Here is a 19,533-nt window from a genome sequence, read left to right on the forward strand (position 1 = left end):
AGTAAAATAACTGATTTCTTCACGGGGTCCTCTCAGCCTCCTAAGGACACTACCTTTCCCCCTAAATGACAGTCAACTAGCTTGCAAAAGAGGACACTCTCCTTTGTATCATGGAATGTAGCCGGTATTAAATCTAAGCTTATGGACCCGTCTTTCGTTGACTACGTAAAAGGCAGCCAGATTTTGCTATTCCAAGAGTCATGGGCCGATGAGGACATCTACCTATCAGGATACAAAGGCTTCTACCTGAGTGCAATACGGAATCCCTTATCACCTGGTAGACCGCAAGGTGGCTTGGCCACCTTTGTTTCTCTGGCCTTTAACCTACAGGCCGAAAAAATAGATATTCAGTCTGCACTCATGCTAGCTATAAAGTTACATACAACAGAGGAAACAATAGTGGTGATTAACGTATATTTACGCCCAATTTATCAGAAAAACCTGATCGACCAGAGATGGAATGAAATTCAAAGGACACTTGAAATGCTTATTGAACAATACTCTGAAGCCACCTTTGTGATGGCGGGAGACTTTAATGGTCGCCTTGCACATACTGATCAAATCCTTTTTAATAAATTCAACAATTACCCCTCAACATCTCTGATAACTACTGAGCTTCTACCTAGAAATTTTAAAGATAGCGTTGCTACATACGCTGGTTTTAAATGCAGGCAAACCTTGTCGGCTCTTCACCTATTCCTTCTAAATGGGGCAGTTAAGTCTGACTACCCAGCTGAATTTACTTACTGGACTGGGCTACGGGCCTCCACTATTGACTTTATTTGGATCTCCCCAGAGCTGATTCCAAAGATATCCAGCTTCAAGGTGGCAACGAGGGTAGAGAGTGATCATTTCCCGATAGAACTTTCTTTGACTCTGGCAGATGAATTGGACAGATACGCTTCCGTGCACTTAACAAACGATCATCTACAGATAGGACCCACAGCACTAAAATGGTCTGACAATGTGGCACAACACTTGAATGTGCTTCTTTGGTCCGACCAGCTGAAAAGGACAAGAGATTCCCTTATCATGGCAGAAGATCCGCTACCAATGTATGATAATTTACTTGAAACGTTAAAACCAATATTGGCGCGGACCCCTACAAGGAATAGCAAGCTTTACCACAGAAAATGGTTCGATGAGGAATGTAAGAACCTCAAGAGATACCTGTACAGTGAATACCTGGCTTATAGAGCATCAAACGACCCTGTACCTAACAACCACCTCCTGATCCTTAGGAAGAAATATAAAAACCTATTAAAAGAAAAGAAACACGCAGCTGAAAGGAATAATTGGAGTAAACTGTTGGTAGCAGCGGAAAATAAAAACCAATCTGCTTTTTGGCACCTAATTGCTGGTTACCTGGGCAGGCCATTAGCCAGGATTGAACCACAAATCCCTGCAGATACCTGGGAAAAATACTTCTTTGATCTATACGCAGACCATACTGAAGGTGATGAAATGGTGAATCAGGAACCTTTGCCGGACTGGGAGCCAGTCACCTGCCCCGAAGTTGAAACCCTCATAGATCAATTTAAAACGGGCAAGGCTCCTGGAGACGATCTTATATCTATCGATGCCATTAAAGCTAACAAAGATTGGTGGATTCCACCCTTAGCGGCCCTCTTTACATATATAAACACCACAACAAAATTCCCCCCAAGTTGGAACTCTGCCTTGATTGTATTAATCCATAAGAAAGGACCACGTACAGAGCCAAGCAATTTTAGACCGATTAGCCTGTTAAATGTCATCGGGAAGATCTATGCTAGATACCTGCTAACCAAGCTTTTAAACTGGATGGAGAGTAACAATATTATTGCTGATGAACAGGCAGGTTTTCGCCCTGGAAGATCCACAACTGACCAGATATTAATATTGAACCACCTAGCTGAAAAGTACGCAGACAAAACTCCTAAAAACCCTGCATGTGGCCTTTATTGACTTTAAACAGGCCTTTGATCGGATTTCCAGGAAAAAGCTATGGACAAAACTGGCTGCTACAACAATTGATCGTCGTCTTCTCCTTCTGATAATTAATCTCCACTCGAACACCTTCCTGAGAGTCAGGATAGATAACAAGGGTTTAGTTTCTAACCCTATTGCCACCTCCAGGGGAGTAAGACAGGGCTGCCTTTTGGCCCCTGCTCTATTCAACTTTTATCTTAATTCATTGGTGGCCCATATGGCCAACAATGCTTACCATCCTCCCAAATTAGCTGGCCGGCCTCTAAATGTCCTCCTGTACGCAGATGATGCCGCACTTTTGGCTAGATCCCCGATTGGGTTGAGGAGAATGTTAGTAGCACTTCATGAATACTGTGTACAACATGAGCTGCAACTAAATTATGCTAAGACTAAGGTTATGGTTTGCTCTGCTCGACCAAAATTGCTCTCGTGGTCGATGAATGGTGTTACACTGGAACAGGTTAACAGCTTTAAATATTTGGGCCAAGTGATCCGATCAAATAGGTCCTTTGTAGCTCATAAAGAGTATATATTTGCTAATGCCTCTAAAGCAGCCATGATGATCAGATCTTTATATGCTAAGAACCAGGCCCAATCTGTGAAAGTTGCCTTGAGGCTCTTTCAAATGAAAGTTCTCCCTCTTATGTTGGCGGGCATATCTTTGGGAACACGCAGGGACTTTCTTAGATTGGAAGCTGTCCAAACTCGATTTCTCAGAGCTATTCTCAGGATTCCCCCGTCTGTAGCGGGTGCAGTCATGAGATTAGAAGTGGGTTGGCAAGCCTTTCGATATGTGGCCCTAAAGACCAAGCTTTGGTTATGGCTTAAACTTTGTTTTAACCCGGTAGGTGTAGTGGTGTAGTGGTTAAGAGTGGTAGACTCGTTATCTGGGGAACCGGGTTCGCGTCTCCACTCCTCCACATGCAGCTGCTGGGTGACCTTGGGCTAGTCACACTTCTCTGAAGTCTCTCAGCCCCACTCACCTCACAGAGTGTTTGTTGTGGGGGAGGAAGGGAAAGGAGAATGTTAGCCGCTTTGAGACTCCTTCGGGTAGTGAAAAGCGGGATATCAAATCCAAACTCTTCTTCTTCTTCTTCTTATGTGGGAAAAAGAGATTTTAAACGAAGTGCAGACTTGCGGACTGTCACAGCTCTTTCTGGAGTCCATGACATTCTCTCATGCCAAAGCTGTGATCTCTCAAAGACTGAGGGACATTGCAAGACAAGAGGACATTGCTTGTGTGAAACCAGGGATGTTTTTGGGGGAGCAGATCTTCCGGAATTCACCAGCCCCTTACCTGGTGGAAATCCAATATGTAGAATATCGCAGACTCCTCACAGCAGCAAGATTAAACGTCCTGGAAACAGAGGTCCTGTTGGGAAGATATAAGGGAGTCCCATATGCTCTGAGGGTCTGTCCCTGTGCCTCGGGAAAGGTTGAATCAACCGAACACATTCTCCTGACCTGCCCATTTTATGTTGCTCTTAGACAGAAACTGATAGCTCCACTCTTAGGCCACCTTAGCCTGGTAGATGGAGAATGTCAGGTTTCGTTTTTGCTGAATAATTTTACTGGCACCACAACTTTTGAGGTGGCCAAATTTCTTTTTTTGGCCCTTAAACAGCGTAAGGTCAAAATCGATGGTATCGATATGGGTTTTTATGTATAATTTACTTTTACTGTATGTTTTAGTGTAAACCCCTCTGAGTTGTCTCAGGTTTTTAAAATTTGTATGGATGATTGTGTTCTGACTGACGGTCGAATAAATTGTTATTGATTGATTAATGATCAGCTGGGGTGGATGAGTTCAAGGAGTTGGTGGTCTCTGCTGCAACAGAGTGCTTGCTTCCTATGGTTTTTCTCCTGCTGTAACCTGAGGTGAGAGCTGACAACAGGCAGAGCCTTTGTTTTCAACAGAGCTGGAGATGCTACTGAGCTGGAAAGCTGCTGTCAGTCACCTCTCTGACCTAAAGCCTCTGCTCCTCCTGTTTTGTCAGCTGTGGGTTACCTTTTCCAGGTGGCCCAACAAGCATCTGCCATAATTCTATTTGCTCAGATCCAAATTACTGATTTGGATACGGTGTCATTCATATTTTTTATAAATATTCCTCTCATGAGATGTTGAAACCAGTTCTGTGCTGGCCCCGGGGGTTTGTCCGTGAAGCGAGGTCCAAGTCCAGTCCTGGGTCTAGGGGTCCAAAGGAGGTCAGTCCGGCGGGGAGCGAGGCAGAGAGCAGGTCGAGGTCCAAGGCAGGTTCAGGCACAAGGTTGCAGGTTGAGCACACGCATGCAACTAAGTTGCTCACGCAACTTGGGCTGGGTCTGGCTGGCTTTTATCTGGCCCTATGCTTAGGGCGGCCCCGATCCTCCGGAGACTCGCCTCTCCTCCGGGCCTGGAGGCGAGCACTCCTCCTGTAGGCACTTAACTCCCTTCGCCTCTCTGACCTGAGCCTCTGTAGCTCAGGAGAGGCTGGTGGGTTACTGGACCCAGGGGATGCCTCAGCTTCCTCTGAAGAGGCTGGGAGTGGAGCACCTGCAGGCAATGGGTCCTCCCTCCCATCAGGAGCCAGAGCAGACTCTGCTGATGCCTGCACCTGGGGATCCAGCACAGGTGGGGATCCTTCAGGCTCAAGCCCTGGCCCCGGCTCAGCTGGTTCTGGAGGCGGGGAATCCTGTGCAGGCTGGGATCCCTCAGGTTCAGCATCAGAGTCTGACTCCCAGGCCATCACAAGTTCAGACTCAACCTTGCTATTTTTGAAACCCTACTCTGAAGCAGATTTGCCGTTCCAAATATTTCCCCCCCCCCCAGTAATTTGTACACGCATTCGTGTTTAGAACACAAAGAGCGTTTCTTGCCAGGCTTGGTTGTGCAGAGAGCCTCGTTTTTATAGTATCGCAAGAAGCCCCAAATTGAGTTGCTTCCAGCTGGATTGCGAGAAGAGGGTGGGCAGCAGGGAGTTTGGTTTTTTTTTCTTGATCACGATTTCTCTCGAAAGTGGCTGAGTAAGGTTTACCGGCAACGCTACACACCCTTCTTTCTCTAATGAAAATTATGCATACTGTAGTTGAAAAGCAGATCCCCCCCCCCAAATTTTTTTTTTACTTTTAAAAGACCTTTGGGATTTATTTTTAGTAAGGGGAAGAGGTTGGTGGAGAACAAAACGGGAAAGAAAGTCATTGGTGAGATCAGGGCCAGGAGAGGAATAGCTCTTGGCGATGGAGAGCATTCTACATGCTCCCAGGAGAAGATGATGCAGGAACATAATGTAAAAGTGCTGTCTAAAATATTACTGGAATGGGAGACAAAGGATGAGCAAGTAAAACCCTCAGTGATACATTGGGCAATAGATATTGGTCATAATATAAACATGGAGGCATAGGAACGAATGTGTAATATGGATATAAAATTTACAGCATGTTATGGTCTAAGAGAAAATTATATGAAAATCATATATCGTTGGTATCTAACACCGAGTAAATTGCCAAAAATGTATAAATCTAAATCAAATAAGTGCTGGAAACGTAAAGAGAAAGAAGGTTCTTTTTATCATATGTGGTGGTCTTGTAGTAAGGTTAAAGCTTACTGGGAAATGATATATTACGAATTGGAAAGGATGTTTAAAATAACCTTTGTAAAAAAAAAAAGAAGAAGCTTTTCTTTTGGGAATTATAGGGACAGAACTACCAAATCTGTATAGAAATTTATTCATGTATGCTACTACAGCAGCAAGAATGCTACTTGCCGCAAAGTGGGAAGAAGCAGAAGTCCCAGCAAAGGAAGAATGGATACAAATACTTACGGAATATGCAGAAATGGCAAAACTTACTGGAAGATTAGAAATCAAGATAATTTTTTAAATAAAAGAATGAAAATGGTTTATTGCATACTTACAGATAAATTGTAAACAGATAAGAACATTGGCAGGATTATTGTAATAACCCGCAGTTTCATAAGAGTATATGTGTAAAGTAGATAATTAAATGAACAAATTAAATGAATTTGGATATGCAGAAGATATTAAAAAATAAATTGAAAGAACCACTGAAAGAGGAGGAAGGAAGTCAAGTTTCGAAATGTCAAAACGATGGTAAAATTAGTGAAATGTATAAACTTGAAAAGTATAAATGAAAAATTTAAAGAGAGAGAAGATGATGCAGCGAGGACATGAGCCCAGTTGGCCAGTAGCAGCTGTTTGCAGCCTTGCTGCCTGCTGCCAATCAAGTGAGCATGTGGGTCTATTGTTCCCTCTAAATCAGGGGTCAGCAAACTTTTAGCAGGTCCCTCAGACCTTGGGGGGGGGCGGGCTGGACTATATCTTGACATTATTATGACCCACATTTTTTGCAAAAACCCTTATTTGGGCCAACCCCAATGTTGCCCAAATGTGATTTTGGGGGGGGGGGTGTTCCCTTATACGCCCACGCTGCTTCCTTTGCGTTTTACGCGTTGACAGTTATTTCTCTTGTAAGGCGGGGTGAGGGGTGGGGGGCTGAGGTAAGCGCGCCATTCCTGTCAGCCCTGGAGAGCGTGTGCGCATGCGTGGGTGAAGGGAAAATCAATTGGCCACGCTAAGTCAGGCCGGCGCCACTCCCCATGTGAAGGAAGACGGCAGTAGCAGTGGCTTTTTACCTTTCCATGGCTCGCACCATGTAGCTAACATGCGGCCTCCCCAGCAGAGCGCAGAATTGCTTTGGAGTGCAACCGCCCAGACGTTCCCCGCTTCCTCAGACGGGGAGCACCGCTGCCACAGACACCGGTGGGTGTCGCTCCTGAGGCGCCTCCGAGCCCCTGCCACCGCAATTGCCCTTCCTGAGGTCAGTCGCCGGCAGCTCCATGGTGGAAATCTGAACTGTGGCTCCTTTTCCCTCTTCCCCACCCTGGAAGAAAAGATTGCTGTGCGCACGATGGATGGAGAAGGAGCTTGTACAAGCAGCCGCCCGCCTCACTTTTGACCCCCCCAAGCCTGGCTGAGTTGCAAAAACCATAGAATCCTAGAGTTGGAAGAGACCACAAGGGCCATCCAGTCCAACCCCCTGCCAAGCAGGAAACACCATCAAAGCATTCCTGACAGACGGCTGTCAAGCCTCCGCTTAAAGACCTCCAAAGAAGGAGACTCCACCACACTCCTTGGTAGCAAATTCCACTGTCCAACAGCTCTCACTGTCAGGAAGTTCTTCCTAATGTTTAGGCGGAATCTTCTTTCTTGTAGTTTGAATCCATTGCTCCATGTCCGCTTCTCTGGAGCAGCAGAAAACAACCTTTCACCCTCCTCTATATGACATCCTTTTATATATTTGAACATGGCTATCATGTCACCCCTTAACCTTCTCTTCTCCAGGCTAAACATACCCAGCTCCCTAAGCCGTTCCTCATAAGGCATCGTTTCCAGGCCTTGGACCATTTTGGTTGCCCTCCTCTGGATACGTTCCAGCTTGTCAGTATCCTTCTTGAACTGGGGTGCCCAGAACTGGACACAGTATTCCAGGTGAGGTCTGACCAGAGCGGAATACAGTGGTACTATTACTTCCCTTGATCTAGATGCTATACTCCTATGGATGCAGCCCAGAATTGCATTGGCTTTTTTAGCTGCTGCATCACACTGTTGACTCATGTCAAGTTTATGGTCTACCATCACGCGTGTGCGCGCTATGCCGGCTGCCTGGATTCCCAGACCGTCCACGGGCCAGATGTAGAAGGCATTTGGGCCTATTGATTTGGGGAAAACCATACAATTAGAACAATTGGAAAAATTATGGAAAGAAAGATGGAAATTTACAGCCTCTGAGGGGATTAAAGAAAATATTAAAATGTTCTATAAATGGTATATTACTCCAGTTAAACTACATAAAATGTATAAAACAAAAGATAATTTATGTTGGAGATGCGGAAAGGGAGATAGGGACATTCATATGTGGTGGCACTGTGAGAAAATGTAAAAAAAATTGGAATCAGATTTTTGAAGAAAAATAGTTAAATATAATATTAAGAAAAATCCAGAAGCCTTTTTATTAGGGATATTAGATGAGGGAATAAATAAAGTGGATGAGAAATTATTTCTCTATGCAGTGGTTGCGGCAAGAATATTAATTGCTATGTACCAGAAGAAACAAGAAATCCCAAATATTAGAGAATGGCTAGAGAAATTATTTAGTTATTTGGATTTGGCCAAATTAACACAGTTAGAGGAGGAAGTAATCAAAAATTCCACCAATGTTGGGAGAACATGAAAAAAACAGTGCCCCACCTTAAAAACTTGGATTCATTTCTAATACTTCATATCGATAAAAAAGATAGGAGGATATTAAATAAAATAACTTATACAGTATATAGTTCAGTGGTGAGGGAAAGCAGTAATGAAATGGTTTAATCAAATAACCCGAGAGGACGACAAGTGGAAGTCTGAGAAATGGATAGGACTGAGTGTTGAATGTATGTATGTTTATTTGTTTTGGTGGATTTGTTTGTATTTATTTGTTTTTGTTAAATTGATCGAATGCTTATGATTTATTTTAATGCATTTTGTTTAGTCTGTGTTTGTTATTAGCATGTTGGTTTTTATTTGTATGTTGTGAGATAATTTTCAATAAAGATTATTACAATAGAAAAATAGAAGGCAATTGGGCCTGATCCGGCCTGTGGGCCTTAGTTTGCCGACCGGTGTTCTAAATTACTGGAAGCCTGCAAGGCTCTCTGTGCAGCCGAAGGGAAATATCTGCTCAGGCAATCTAGGAGCTTCCTTGTAAACATGCAAGGCCTTTCCCAAGACCCTTACGATTTATCAGGGATACCTTTGGCCCTCCAGATGTTGTTGTTATTGTTCATTCGTTCAGTCGTGTCCGACTCTTCGTGACCCCATGGACCAGAGCACGCCAGGCACCCCTATCCTCCACTGCCTCCCGCAGTTTGGCCAAACTCATGCCAGTCGCTTCAAGAACACTGTCCAACCATCTCCTCCTCTGTCGTCCCCTTCTCCTTGTGCCCTCCATCTTTCCCAACATCAGGGCCTTTTCCAGGGAGTCTTCTCTTCTCATGAGGCGGCCAAAGTACTGGAGCCTCAACTTCAGGATCTGTCCTTCCAGTGAGCACTCAGGACGGATTTCCTTAAGGATGGATGAGTTTGATCTTTTTGCAGTCTAGATATTGCTGAACCACAACTCCCATTATCCCCAGCAAGCGTTGCCCAGTGGTGATGAGAATCGCAATTCAGAAACAACCCCACCTCTGGTACATCAGAAGGGGTCGTGCAGCTTCTGGCAATGTTAACAGGAATTGCAACACTCTGCCTGAAGCACAGCTTTTGACAAAGAGTTGCTCCTTAACTCCCAAATAAACCTTGCAGTCATGGAAAATGTGGCCTTTTATGAAATCGACAATTGGCAAAAGAACAGGAAGCAGAGAGTAGGAATAAATGGAGCATTCTTGCCATGGAGGGTTGTAAGAAGGGTCACAAAGGAGAACTGAACCACCCCGAGACCTCCGGGTATATATAAATTCAATAATAATAATAATAGCTATGTGAGTATTTGTCACTCAAAGTGGGGCAGAGCAGTTTTAAGTTCTTCCAGGATTCAGTTCTGGAATGTATGAAGCAGTATTGCAAAGGAAATATGTATAAGCTGATTCACAGCTAAGCACAATCGACCTTGTACACAGAAATCATTAAAATGCAAGAGGAAGTAGAAGCTTGTTAAACCCCATTCTGTGGTTAAAAAGATACGTTTTCATCAGGATGTGTTAGTCATATGTCCACACTCATCACATTCATAGTCGTGAAGCGGGATGGGCCGGGAGACAGCATCTGGCCCAAGGCCATCAACCTTTAAGGAACGGAAATGGATTGGAGCTCAAGCCTGCTTTTGATCCCAGGTCACTCGCATCTTGCGCTTTTCTTTTCTTTCTTTTTTTGAAATCCTTTTTATTTGGTTTTACAAATGTAAATTTACAGGTGAATCTCGAAAAATTAAAATATCGTGGCAAAGTCCATTTATGTAAGCAATTGTCTTCATTAGCTACTGGAGTTTAATATATGAGATAGACCCATGACATGCAAAGAGAGATTTGTCAAGCCTTTGTTTGTTACAATTGTAATGATTATGGCGTACAGCTGATGAAAACCCCAAAGTTGAAATTGTTAATTTGGGGTTCTCATCAGCTGTACGCCATAATTGACATATCTCGCTTTGCATGTCATGAGTCTATCTCATATATTAGTTTCACCTTTTGAATTACTGAAAGAAATGAACCTTTCCACGATATTCTAATTTTTTGAGTTTCACCTGTATAACAATACCAAATGCACACCCAAAAATAGAGATTTCTCTGAATCTCAAGACTTTCCACCATTCCTTCCATGGGTCTTACTGTCAACATTTTCAACTGCATATTATTTCCTAATCCTATGTTTTGTATCCGTACATATTGTCCAAAGGGTTTGTTACGTTACAAGCGATATTAAAATCCTGCTATTGTTTTCATCTGCTTACAGTGGTCTCCTAAATAAATTATCTTTTTTCCCCATTCTTTCTTAAAGTTTTTGTCTTCTTGGTTCCTGAGCTTTCTGGTCAGTTTTGCCATTTCAGTGTAGTCCAACAGCTTGATTTGCCATTCTTCTCTGGTAGGGACTCTTCCTTCTTTCCATCTTTGGGCTAGTAGCATCCATGTTGTCGCGTACATGAAAAGTATTTTGTGCTCCTAATAAAATTCCTAATAAAAAAGCTTCTGGTTGTTGTTGTTTTTTTTACAAATGTTATTTTAAACATTTTTTTCAATTCATTATATATCATTTCCCATAAGGCTTTTATTACCTTACACGACCACCACATACGATAGAAGGTATCTTCTCTTTCTTTACATTTCTAGCAGGTATTTGTACTTGCTTTATACATCTTTGCTAACTTACTAGGAGTCAAATACCACCGGAACATCATTTTCATATAGTTTCCTTTCACCGTTCAACATGCTGAGAATTTCAAGTCTGTTTTCCATAACCTTTCCCGATTTGAAAGTTGAATATTATGCCCCAAATCCCTTGCCCAGTGTATCATTACTGATTTAACCTGTTCATCTTTGGTATACTGTTCCAATAGCAATTTATATGTTTTTGACAGTAATTTTATATTGTTTTCTAACAAATCTTTTTGAAATCTTGAGGTCTCATAACTAAAACCTTTTTTTTTTGTCTGTCTTGAAACTAAAGACATCTTGCACTTATTTAGCTTTCATGGTCGCAACTTTGCACGGCTGCGGTGGTGGGCTTACCCAACTTTTGGAAGGTAGCATAAGGGCTCTGGCATTATTCCAGACCCAAGTCTTGCCTCTTTGCCAAAGCCGGGCCAAAGCAGCCCTCCACGTTGCAGGGGAGATGTTCCTGGCTTTATGCGTCTTTGCATATCTGTGTGGACCCCTGGAACCCAAGGCCCTCATGTAAAATGTGAGTTACCTGGAATGAACTCTGGCTGTGAGAAACAAGAAACGGGGAAGGAGAGAGCTGGATCGCCGCCATCCAGAGATTTTTTGAGCCTACAGGTAAAGGGTGGAGTTGCTGCAGAAGGTAAGCAGACATTGGCATGAAGCACACACCGCAGGAGCCTGGGGGGGAAGGAAGGTGGCAGCTCTCTGTGCATTGCTGGAAGGGGGCAAATGAATCACCTGCTGAGCTGTGAGCAAGCGGAATAAGTGCATGGAGGGTGTGGTAGGGAAACGAATGAGCCCCCAACATGCCTGAAAAGCATCCCGGTGTGTGCTTCTTGGCAGTGTTTTGAAAAAATAAAAAGGTTCTGACCTCCTTTGCCTGGTCCTCGGACCCTAAGTCAGCACAAAGAGTCCTTGAAAAAGAGTACTTTGCAGAATGCTGCTTTTAGTACAAAAACAAAAACTTCTCCAACCACGACCAACAGCTTTTCACATCAAACACAACCAGCTTTCTACCATCCTACCAACCAACCCAACCACAAACACCCAAACAGATCGTCCTATACAGGTGAAACTCAAAAAATTATAATATCGTGGAAAGGTTCATTTCTTTCAGTAGTTCAACTTAAAAGGTGAAACTAATATATGAGATAGACTCATGACATGCAAAGCGAGATATGCCAAGCCTTTGTTTGCTATAATTGTGATGATTATGGCGTACAGCTGATGAAAACCCCAAAGCTGAGATTGTTAATTTAGGGTTCTCATCCGCTGTACACCATAATCATCACAATTATAACAAATAAAGGCTTGACATATCTCGCTTTGCATGTCATGAGTCTATCTCATATATTAGTTTCACCTTTTAAGTTGAACTACTGAAAGAAATGAACCTTTCCACGATCTTATAATTTTTTGAGTTCCACCTGTATATACACAAACGTATTTGGGAGAAAGGTTTCATGAGTCATGCAGGCTTTGCCGATTCATTGTAGGCCGCTGACTCATGCTGACTCAGTTCATTTTGTATTAAAGAAACAGCGGCTGGTTTTTAAGCCGTGGCACCTCTAATCCCCTGCTTGCATCATTAATTTGGGGAGACAGCAAGTCATCTCCTTTGCCTGCCTTCCTGGCTGTTTATAAGCAGCCCTGAGCCCCGAATCAGATCTACAAAAACCCACTAGGAGAGGGGAGACTTTCACTTTCTTCAGGTGGCCTGTCCAACCAAGTCCTGATAAACAGGTGGAACGTGTGCTTGCTTCCCATCCCACGCTGTCGGTCCTGAATTCAAGGAAACGGGCAGGGCTTGTTTACACTGCTACGATGCTTTTTGTTTCATTTTCTAGCCCACAAATAGGTCTTTGCAGGTGTGCATCAGAGCAATATGTATGCTTAAGAATTTAAGAAAATCCCCTCCTGGCTCACACCACGGATCTGATTTCATCCAGCATCCTGTCCCCACTGGGACCAGTCATGTGCCGATGAATTGCTCCCCAGGAATTCCTCTCAGCTGCACTGCTTCTCATGATGGCTATTTACCTAATAGCTCCTGATATGAGTGTACATAAGCTCCTTATTAAGCCACTAAAAATTTCATATGCTGCAACATTTCTCCGATGAAAATCTGGACATCCTTAATACTAATAATAATAATAATAATATAATGTCTCAACGACTAAAATTGATCTGTAAAAATGTTTTATGGAAAAATACGAGAGACATTATATACACTTTGTAAAACAAGAAAGTCTTTAATATAATAATAATAATAATAATAATAATAATAACAACAACAACAACAATAATAATTTTGTTGTTGTTGTTCAGTCGTTCAGTCGTGTCCGACTCTTCGTGACCCCATGGACCAGAGCACGCCAGGCACGCCTATCCTCCACTGCCTCCCGCACTTTGGCCAAACTCATGTTAGTAGCTTCGAGAACACTGTCCAACCATCTCATCCTCTGTCGTCCCCTTCTCCTTGTGCCCTCCATTTTCCCCAACATCAGGGTCTTTTCCAGGGAGTCTTCTCTTCTCATGAGGTGGCCAAAGTGTTGGAGCCTCAGCTTCAGGATCTGTCCTTCTAGTGAGTACTCAGGGCTGATTTCTTTGAGAATGGATAGGTTTGATCTTCTTGCAGTCCATGAGACTCTCAAGAGTCTCCTCCAGCACCATAATTCAAAAGCATCAATTCTTCAGCGATCAGCCTTCTTGATGGTCCAGCTCTCACTTCCGTACACTACTACTGGGAAAACCATAGCTTTAACTATACGGACCTTTGTTGGCAAGGTGATGTCTCTGCTTTTTAAGATGCTGTCTAGGTTTGTCATTGCTTTTCTCCCAAGAAGCAGGCGTCTTTTAATTTCGTGACTGCTGTCACCATCTGCAGTGATCATGGAACCCAAGAAAGTAAAATCTCTCACTGCCTCCATTTCTTCCCCTTCTATTTGCCAGGAGGTGATGGGACCAGTGGCCATGAATAATAATAATAATTAATTAATATGTTGTCGGGGTTTGGGTGCTGGAGCTCCTCGTGCACGGCCTTGGACTGGTTATGCACGAGGTACCAGTTGCGGGGAAAGCGGCCAGCGTTCCGCGCGCTTTTGAGCACGGTCGCCGGCCAAGTCTCACAGTCTGAAGGAAGTTGAGTAAGCCAATTGATGACTCCGAAGGTGTGTGAGTTCCTAATTGCCTTCTTTAATGAAAAGTTGCCTCGTGAAATAAAATATATACCCTGACTCTGAATAGACGGACCAACTTATAGAAATTAAAATTTTTACTTTACTCCCCCTTTTAACCCCAAAGGAAGACAGACACCGGTTGTATCTTTAGTGGCTTCGGCAGAACCCGCATAGGCTCGTCCCCTAAGCTAAGTTCTCCTAAGCTTAAAGTCCCTGCGCGCCCAATCTTCCGCGAGGCTAACTAAATAAAACTAAAACCGTAATATCTTCCGCGGGCCTAACCCTAGGCTAACCTAAAGGAACCTATCTAAAACTAAAACTGAATGATCTTCCGCGATCTAACTCTAACTAAAGAAAAACCCATCCAACCCGTCCAGTCCGCTCCTAATCCCTTAAACTAAACTTGACTTCAACTAAAACCCAACTAAAACGAAACGGAAAGAATGCACGAACGAACGTGCCTAACCCAAACTGAACGTGCCTAAGCGGGGTGCCTCTGCCTTTTATTAGGGAACAAACGTGACATCATCATCAATGCCTCAACCAATAAAATCACTGTTGCTGCCTTCCAAAAAGGCAGGAAGCAAGTTTAACGCTCATTAACAACTTTGAACATGACCGGAACTATAAAATAAAGGCGGATTAATCTCATAAGTGAACCACACTATTCATTCATGCTTTCACTTTCACTTTTGTGCGTAGTTATACCAAAAATAGATCTCGAAAACCCTCATTAAATAACTACATAAATATGAATCCATGGCGGATCCGTGAAACGTATTCCGACATATCATCTTTCTTTTTTTGTTTTAAATTAAATTATTTTTGTTTTAGTTATATAAAAAAAGAAAAGTTAAAGACGTCATAAGCATTTATCCTGACATAAACATTACCATTTGTTTTGATATAGACTTTGATATAAACACTACCAACATTATCAACATTCACCTTTTCATAGGAGGAAATACTTGTACAATAATGTAGCAATAAAGTCATGAAAATAACAAACCACTGGCTGAACATAAAAAGTGATCGATCCGATACATTATAAACCTTTTAGGCATACATATCATGCAGCATAAAACAACAAATCACCTCATAAGCATATATACTTTCGCGTGCAGCGTAAAACAACAAATTACTCCCCAAACACAAGAGAGGGCCTGATACAGGTCCAAAATTAAAAATAACGGATAACGACTGCCCAAACATAAGAGAGGTCCCGATCCGGGACCCAAAATAAAATATAACTAGAGCTGGGGCTTATTGCCTACCCAGACCCCTCCCCCATTTTTTTAATTTTTATTTGGAAAACTGAGGAAAAATGGATAAGGTAACAGAAAAGGGTTGTGGCACTGAGGCTACAGAATCGAGGGAACTTTCAGGAAGGTAGATTCTGGACTTACCACAGCGACCACAGGTAACGGGGAACTAGGGTCCGATTCCAGAGAGGGGATTTAAGCCACCTAAGTAATGGCTTTCCAGCCGTGAGTTGGGATTTAAGCCACCTAAGTAAAGGTCTCCCAACCATGAGGAAGGATTTAAGCCATCTACGCAAGGGTTTCCAGCAAAAACGAGATGGGATTTAAACCACCTACATAAGGGTCTCCCATCAACAGCAGGAAACAGAGTGAAGGGAAAAGCTGGGAACCTGGTTTACTGCCAAAGGTAGCATATAGAGGGGGATTTTTTAAAGAAAAAGGGGTACCAAGAGGGTAGGATGTCACCAGACTTGACATATATACTTTGAACAAATCCGAGAATGACCAATTCTTTGACCAAAAGAAAGCATTTCAAATAAGGTATACAAGCATTAAGACGCACATTTTGAACTACAACTTTTGTAAGCACAACGTGGAGATTTAAGATTCTTGAAATGAAGCATATATGCATGAATATGTCTATGACTAGAACTGCACAAAGACGATACTTTGACCTTACATAAACATTTCCACATCATCAAAATTGTGACGCTCTAAATGGAAACCGTTGCAGAAAAGCTTTGTATACATAAACACCCATATTATTAATTACCAAGCTATAAGGAAAACACATGTAACACGCGAGGCGGATATTTCAAGAAGCATACAAAATTGAATATGCAAATTTTTGTAAATACAACAAAAGTACAGGACAGTTTTAGAACTGCAAAATACACTGGAGAGGAAAATGAAGACGATGAATGAGTTGCCGGTCGTCTTCTACTCAGGTATATACGATCCTGGAAGTCAGGAAAAGTTCATGGAACACAGGAAAAGTTCCTGAATAAAGTTCTGCATACGAGGGATACAGGAACACCTGTAGAGGAAAGAAGGTTAAGCAAGCAAATCATAGCGATCTGCTAGTGAGTGTGAGAAAGAGTGAAACTGGAACAAATCCAGGCAGCCAGGAACCAGAGGCCGCCCAGAAGCAAACAAAAGGCCTAGGCAGTAGGAGGATAAAGCAAACTGCCCAGAACTCAACTGGTGCTGTTTGTTGAGCACTTTTGAAGAGTTGCTGCACTTGGCAAGAAGTTGAGAAGTTAGCGAGTAGCTAACAACCAGAGTTAGACATCACGGCTTGCGATGAAAAGGGAGTATCGAATTTCACGCAAAGTTTGTCCAGCGTGTTTCTTGAGTGAAGAATGGAGTTGAACACACAAACAGGTGTGGGAAATAGGGGTTCTTTCCGCAGAAGCAAGGATAGTCCTCCGCTGAGAAGGATTAAGCAACAAGGGGCTACCGTTGAAGATGCAGGTTGGCAAGTACCACGCAAGGGTTACCTGACTTGACTTTTAGATGAAGAATTCCTTGCGGAAGACAGTACTCCTGAGCACAAGGAGGAACCGCCTGAAGAGCCTGTAGTAGAGTTCTTGGCTGATGCAGGAAAAGATACTCCAGAAGAATACCTGGGGAGATGCGGAGCATATTTGCAATCAGGTAGAGAGCAACAGAAAGCAGGTGAAAAGGGTTTGCGGTTTTGGTTGGAAACAGGTATGCTGCAAGAAGTGATGGCAGCAATCTGTAGACACGGTGAGTACCATTCAAAATCAGCCAACAGAATGCCCATGCGAAAGACAGCACGGAACATAGCAAGGAACGTCCCATGGTTGGCGATTGGATCACTGAAACAAAGGAAAGCTTCAACGGCGTGAGAGTGCTTGAAGATGCTGCTGAACAGAACTTGTAGACAGGAGAATTCACCTTACCAAGCAGTGAAACTCTCCAGGAGAACTTTGCAATAGGCTCTCTGCAAAGGACAGTTTTAAGACTATCAAGGGAACGCTCTAAGGTCAATGACTGTGGAGCTTTATCCATGAGGTACTGACGGAGAGTAAAGGGTTGCATACGATCCTGGTGTAGCAGCTCTTTGATTAGGGCCTCTGCTGCAGCGAGCTTTTCTGACGTCAGCGCCCATTGGTCGACCCATACAGGGGGTCCTTCCTTCCATGTGAGTGGAAGAGCATGTACTGGCGCTGATGCAAAGGCCCACATCAAAAATGTGTATGGACAACAGTTCTTGCTTTAGACAATAAGTCTCTACCCCAAAGGGTGATAGGCACATCCATAACAAGTGGACGGAGCTGCACCATGGAGCCTGAGTCTGACTGGAAGGTAATCGGATGCACGCTCTGGTGGGCGGGTTCGAAACCTCCGACTCCGAAGACTTCCTGGGTGACAGTCGTTGCCCACTGGTCAGGCCAATCCTTTCTGGCGATCACTGTGACATCTGTGCCTGTATCAAGAAGACCCTTGATCTTTCGTCCACCCATTTCTAAGACGAGATGAGGGCGTTCTTCTGTAATCTTGATTAGCGCCATTGCTGCCTGAGGAGGCAAAGAGTCTACAGGAGCTGTAGGCGTAGAAGTAAGCAAATAGAGTCTGGCAATCTCCAAACCTTTTGTTAGGACACAAGGAACAGTTGAAAATCCTGGAATCAGCAACTGCGATGAATCTGTGATTCAAACTAGGCCTGCAGTCAGTGTGACTGTGGCAGGGAGGCGATCCATCCTAGGCAGAATAAGGCAAATCGAAGTGTCTGGGAATGGACCACGAATAGATGTTGGCAATTGCTGAGCAAACCATGGATTTGAAAAGTAACAGTCCTCTGTTAAGAAGAGTGGTATACCTGGGACAGAAGAAGCTTCTTGTTCTTCATTGGCAGTGTCTGAAGACATCTTTTTGGCTTCGGGTTTTTTGCACTGCTGGAGTTGGCAACTTTGAAGCTGCTTTGCGTTGAGTTGGCAAACTTGAGGTTCTTCTGTTGGTAAGAGTTGCTGATGCTGTTGAACCTGCTGGCATTCAGTCAGTTGTGCATCAAACTGGCAGGATGGAACTTCTTCTTTTACACAAGGCAGTCGAAGTTTTTGTTCATGATAATTGTTTGGTTGTGGCGGGCTGAGCTTAAAAGCTGGAGGTGACACAAAGGTGTGGACATTGTTAACTGGAGTGATGTTTAAGCTTCCACAAGAGGGAGCTGGCTCACTCACTTGTATTCTTTGGCCACATGGAAAGTGATCATCAGCTGGGTTGCAACTTGAACACTGCTGTTTCACCAAGGGCAAATGTTCTTCAACGATAGGTTGACCTTGATTTGAAGGTGAATAAAGCTCAGGTGCTGCAAGGTTGACTTCAGTAGGATGTTTTCTCAACGTTGAAGGCAATTCTGCGATCAGAGACTTGATTGTGATTGCTTGCTGTGAAGCGGGGGTAACGTCAGTAGGAACTGAAGGGCGGTTAGCAGGAGGTGAACTGAATGCTGTGTTCTCTACTGGAACCCTTTGAATAGGTAAGGCAGACGATGAAACCTCTGGAACCTGAATGTTTGATGAGGTCACATCTTTTCTCTGGACATCTGAAGAGTAGACATCTCTCTGGATCACTCTCTTTTCTTGATGACCTGGATAAGGAGTAGCGTTGTTCATCTTTCTGGGATGGTTGACCTTCATGATGTTCTTGAGCTTGCACCCTATTGTTTTACCGGGGCCGGGGCGCGGCCCGCAGAACCGTTTCCCTGAACTGGAGATGAGGTAGGTGATGTATTTTGTGGATTCAAACGACAATCATTCGCCCAATGAAATCCTTTTTGACAGATGGGACATCTCTCTGGTGGCTTGGCAGAAGGCCTTGGTGTTGCCGTGCATTGCGACCTGAAATGCTCATCGCCTCCACACCCATAGCACTTCTTGACTGGCGTAGAGCTGTCTTGACGTGGCATCTGTACCGCAGCTGCCAAGAGTTGTGCTTTGTAGGAGTGGGTACCAACATTCTGGCAGACGCGTAGCATCTCAGTCAATGTGGCATCTGGACGAGCTGCAACTGCTGTTAGGGCATTCTTGCAGTCATCGTTGGCATTTTCAAAGGCGAGTTGTTTTGTCAGCATGTTTCTGGCATGACGATCTTCTATCTGGCGTTCCACTGCAACAATCAGGCGATCCACGAAGTCCCCATAAGGCTCTTTTGGACCTTGCCTAACTGCAGCGAATCCTGATAC

This window comes from Lacerta agilis, chromosome 6 (genome assembly GCF_009819535.1).
Source record: "Lacerta agilis isolate rLacAgi1 chromosome 6, rLacAgi1.pri, whole genome shotgun sequence".
In the NCBI taxonomy this organism is placed as follows: Eukaryota; Metazoa; Chordata; class Lepidosauria; order Squamata; family Lacertidae; genus Lacerta; species Lacerta agilis.